Source organism: Oryza brachyantha, chromosome 6 (assembly GCF_000231095.2).
Source record: "Oryza brachyantha chromosome 6, ObraRS2, whole genome shotgun sequence".
Classification (NCBI taxonomy): Eukaryota; Viridiplantae; Streptophyta; class Magnoliopsida; order Poales; family Poaceae; genus Oryza; species Oryza brachyantha.
The window spans coordinates 13322641-13328640 of record NC_023168.2 but is presented as its reverse complement, the minus strand read 5'-3'; positions in this window follow the sequence as shown (position 1 = coordinate 13328640).

Here is a 6000-nt window from a genome sequence, read left to right as displayed (position 1 = left end):
TCTGTTGTCGACGAGGATACTACATTCACACTTTTAGATAGAGATAATAAATAAAGCTCATCTTGCAACATGGCAAGACCAATGCGTTCATTATTACACTATATTTCGCATTTGCCGTCTCCAAAACGATAATGATAACCATCCAAATCAAGTTTGGGAACACTTATTAAGTTTCTTTGTAATGAAGGAACATAGAAAACATTTCTAAGTTGAATGGTAAAGCCACTTGGGAGCGCAAAAGAGACGTCTCCAACAGCTTCAACCTCTTCTTCTACTCCATTGGCGACTCTAATGGAACTTTCGCTTCTTAGCGTAGTCCTCGTCGAATGGAATGCCTGCAAACAGTTACAAGCATGAATGGTTGCTCCAGAATCAACCCACCATGTGGATCTAGAATAACCAACATAATGAGATTCATTTACAAATGTAATGATGTTCTCACCTTTCTTAGCCATGATCATCTTTAGGAAGTCAGGGCAATCCTTCTTGTAATGCCCTGTCTTCCGACAGTGAAGACACTGATCCTTTTCAGCAGAGAATTGCTGCTACTGTGGCTGATGATGAGGCTATGGCTGTTTGGCTTTTGAGGAAGGAGAGGACCTTTGGTGCCCTGTCTTGTTGCAGTGGGGACACTTATACTTTTTCTTAATCAAATTAAGATAGTTAATGGAGCCACCAGTAGACTCCTTAATCCTCTCCTCCTCTTGAACACAATTCGAGATGAGCTTTTCAAAGTTCCATGTTTCTGGGCTTATGTTGAAGTTGACAACAAAGTTGTCAAACAACTTTGGCAAAGATGCCATGACTAGATGGACTAGCCATTCTTCTGTTAAGCCCAGGTTCACTGGCTTCAACTTAGAAGCCATGTCACTCATCCGTAGGATGTGGTCTCTTATGCCACCTCCACGGTACTTCTCTGAAGTGAGCTGCTTAATGAGCTATGTCGCATAAGTCTTTGAGGAACCAGAAACTGGCCCTTTATTCTGTCTAAGTACTCTGCGACAGTTTCACAGTCTGGGATTGAGCCCAATATGGTGGGCTCAATGGTATTCTTTACCACAACCAAACATTTTTTGTTGGCTAAGACCCACTTTTTCTTCTCTATGTCATAAGACATGACGTTGGGAGCATGGTCCCTCTCTCTTTTCTCCCAGTCTGCATCAGACTCATTGGCGCCTCTGACTAAAGCAGTACTCTCTGTAGGACATGGGGTGGTCAACACCTAGTCCACCTCTCCCAAGATGAATGCAAGGTCGAGTTTTCGTTTCCATTCACCATAATTGTCTCCTTTCAGGGTTGGTATGTCTTTAATGCAACCCATCAAGGAGTAGCCACCAGTGGAGCCGCTCGCAGAGGAAGAAGACGATCCGGCCATCGTCGCCGTTGTTTAGCTTGGAGCTAACGGCGGCGGCAGTGTTCGGTGATATCCCGGTCGTGGTGGCTTCGACGAGGCTGAGGCGCGGTAGTGGCGTATTCCGTCACTGGCTGCGCCTCCCTTGATCGGATTAGGGTTCGTGGGGTGGAGTGGTGGCGGCGACGAACTCTGGAACGCGTGCCGAGCCAGCCTCCACCCCCTGTTTATATAGCGCAGGGTGACGGGGCCCCACCAACCTACTTGGGCTGGGCGCCCCCGATCATGGCGCAATCAAGGCCTATTAGCCGTTGGGCTAATAAGACTGGAGATCAATCTAACAGGAGGAAGAATAGGGGAGTTCTTTGGCTTACGATGATTGTTGTAGGAGGCATCGACCTAGCGATGAGCGAGAGGTGAGGTGGCATTGGCACCAATGAAGCCATGGAGTCGACAACAACCAACAGGAGATATGTTAATATTGGCTGCATGAATAAAGTGCTTGGGGTTGTTGGGATTTAGGAGGCAAGGGTAGTGGCACACCTATTAAGAATAGGTTATCTTGGTATCCCAGGCCATTTTATTTTTACAAACGGAGTAGCAATTGTGTTAAACATAGGAAGTTTACTTCTTATATATCTAATTTTGCTAGCTTATTCTTACAAACACAACAAATTCTTGCACAGACGCAGCCAAGCAAGCGACGTACATCCAAGTAGGTGAGAAACAGCCAACCACATGAACAACCCCTCGGTGACCGCACAGTTTTGAGAGTTGGAGGTTGGTTGTCATCTGTGGCTCGGTACAGTGTAGCAGCCAGAGATTTGGGCTTCTAGCTAACTTGGCTTGCCTGTGACTAGTGATTGACTCTAATTCAATTAAATGAACAAGTTTAATTTTAAGATTAAAATTAAGTTTATTTAGTTCAATTAGAACCATCCATGAATTAGTTGTAAATCGATCCACACATATCCCTACCTGTCATAAACTAATGATCTAGATATCTATCTATTATGCATCCCTTGCTTTCTAAGGCCATGTTCCTGTGTAGGTTTTGTAACCGGCACGAAAAGCGTAGTGATGGATTATTACTTATTAATTAATTATTAAGTACAATAAACTTGAAAATTATATTGATAAGAGTTTTTTAAAAATCTTTCTATGTCGGGATAAGACTTAGAGCATTCACGGTGTGCATGAGAAAGTGATCTTAAGCAACAGAAAAATATTTATCATCTATTGTTATTTATTGGAACAAGAACATACAACAAAATATGGCTATGGTGAGCCTTAAACTTAAGGCTACACCATAAGAAATGAGACATTAGTTTATATCTTTTCATGTATTCATATGAGTTGTATCTTATGGTTATGGTTATCATAGGTTTTAAGTATTAAAGATGTCCTTGTTCCGATCAAAACATCATATTTTAAGAACGGAGAGTTTCAATCTAAGCTGGCCAGTCCACCGGAGCATAGATCTTTAGTACTACAGGCTGACATATGGGCCCTATAAATAGTACGGCAAAGGATTCTATTTGAGTCCACTGACTATAGTGTTGTTAAGATATATAATGGGAACCTGCCCGTGCCAATGCAACTAATAACATCACGTTTTCTCTTGGAAAAAATGGGGAAAGTACTCAATCATCATCCAAATTAATAGAATCTCGAGGAGCAGCTGATCTCATTCAATCCTAGGGTGGTCCAGATAGGCCTTTTATGATGTCATCCCCTATATATACATGATCGTTGGTCCAAGACTACTGGCTTTGTTTCCTCTATGATCACTGTCAAATCTTGCTGATTGTCTGTTTCATACTTCAGAGACCAAAGATCTGGCATATGATATATTTGAACTACTCATCATGTTACAGTGACAGTGCAGCAGCTAGAAATTTGGCATCAAAAGCAGGGCATAAAAGAGGAGAGGAGGGAACAAAGTAAACGACACAATCATCTTTGGGTAAAAGATATAACCCTGGCCAATGCAAACTTTAGGCTCCTAAAGAAACTTCCTGCACAGTTTCAACTTGCAGTGAATTCAACACCAAATCTAACTTCGGACTGCAACTTTTGTTTGAATTTGGGTACCCTCTTTAGTCCCCTAGCAAAACTGAACATGGGAATAAGTGAAAAGAAAAGGTAGGAACATGAAATCTTTGACATGGAGATGCCAAGATGCTGTGAGAAACTTCCTCACATGAAAGCTGGGTAGGAAAAAAAAGGGAGGGAAATGATGTCCCTCCCATCAAAAGATGATGAGCATTCCTTCATGCACAGAGATCAATGCAGCATTTCTTTTTCTGAATCAAAGATATATATGCCTGCAGTGTGGGCATCGCAATTTGCACTTTAGCTCTTTGAATGATGCTGTGTGTTTTTTTTTTTTTGAAAGCTATTGTTTAGATTTGTTTTTGAGGATTGCAAATTCCAAAAGGCTGCCAATCTGAGATAATATGGACAGTACTGGATCCACTGCTTGCCTGGTTAGTTGCACCAGTGTTGCACAGTGACACTGAACCAAGCTATAGGCAGCATGTGAGTGTAGTGTAGATTGCAGTGACTGCAGTGTCATGTTGTGTGTGTCTTGGTGTATGGTATTGTTCTTCATCTACTACTTTGTTACCCAAATTCCAAACAGGCAGAACAACGGCAGAAGAAACTTTATGTCCAACTTCTTTCTGAGGTTCTAGTTGTGTGTTACACCCCAAAATTAAGTCATTATTATCCAAACAAGAAGGAACATATATAAAAACACCATTCGAACAAACTTTCTTCTGGCATCAATTTGAACTGTTGTTTTTGCGATCTTTAGGAGCCGAGAGTTGGCATGAGTCCGATGGAAAAAAAAACCTCCAGTGTTTCTGAGGCCTTGTTTAGTTTCCAATTTTTTTTTCACAAACATCATATCAAAATTTTGAACACCTAAATAAAGCATTAAACATAAATGAACAAAAAACTAACTGCACAGTTATGGAAGAAACCTTGAGACGAATCTTTTGAGCCTAATTAGCCCATGATTAGCCATAAGTACTACAGTAACCAACATGTGCTAATGACATATTAATTAGTCTTAAAAGATTCGTCTGGCGGTTTCTAGGCTAGCCATGAAATTCATTTTTTCATTCGTGTCCAAAAACCCCTTCTGACATCCGCTCAAACATTTGACGTGATATTTCTCCTAAAAATTTTTCACTCTAATGAATTATGACCTCATTGTGAACAGTGAAGTGCCAAAATGTGTTCTGACTACTGACTCTGTGATGGCCAACTGGCAAATGAGAATCCTATGCAGTGCAAGAGCAGCAGTTTTTACAGGTCACAGTGCCTACAGTAAATGCTTCTGGGTTATTCAGTCACTGCTATAATTCTTTGCATGCAGCCAAGCAAAACCAGCCAAGCTTACTACCCTTCAATCTTCTTGGCTTTGTGACTCTTGACCCTTCTTAGCTTTCCTTATTTTTATTTTTATAAGTAGATTGCAAGCATGTTTTGGCCTGATTTGCTTAGAAAAAAAAAACTCAGGCCCAACGTCAAAGCCTGGCATGTTTCAAGGCCTGTGTGTGATCATTGCCACCCAACCGTAAGCTGAGCCTCCCACTAACTCATATTTAAATGTTAGACGTTACGTCTAACAAAAAAAAATAGGAGAGAGTACTCCCTTATCCCTAAATATTTGATATCGTCAACCTTTTAACACCGTTTGTTTTATTTTTTAAAAAATATGTAAAGCTATATATATATATGCATAAAAATATATTTAACAATAAATGAAATGCTATAAAATTAATTAATAATTATGTAAAATTTTTAAATAAGATAAAAAGTAAAACGTGTATAAAAAGTCAACGATATCAAATATTTAAGGACGGAATGGAGTATATCGTCATAAGGTCTAAAAGGTACGGACAAGGTATACATTTACCTATCAATTCTAAGTTTGAACCCTAAAATCCAGAAAAGTTACCAGTCAAATTTATTTGACATTAGGAGAAATAAGTAGTATCCCCTCCAATTCCATATTCGACAAAAGTGTGGATAAACCTTTAAAACATTGTTAATTACATTTAAAATATTTTGATTGAAAATATCAGGATGACATGTATAGATGAGTTTTAAAAAGTATTTTGTCCATCTAAAATAAGTTCATCTTTCTAGTTTAATTGTCAACTAAAAAATCAATCAAATCGAAGGGTTATATATTTTATTAGAAAATAGCAGTCAAATATATGCTTTTAAGACAGTGTCATTGTCGTAAGTAATAGGAATTATCAAACTAGAGGAGTACAAAGGTAATATGTTCCACCAATGACAAATGAATGTGCAAAAATATTCCTGTGTTGAGAAACGTGTTAATAAATTGTCTATATGACTCATTATCCATGAATTTTTAAAGCGAAGGACAGAATGAATTACATTATGTAAAAAAACATCCATTATAATTTTCTACAATTACCACCACCACATATATCCTACTCCCTCCGTTTCACGATGTAAGACTTTATAGCCTTGCCTACATTCATATAAGTGCTAATAAATCTAGACATATATATATATTCATCAATTGATGAATTTAGACAAGCCTAAAAAAATTTACAATATGATATAGTACATAACATAAGTATACTTGCCCTCCCCCTCAACAC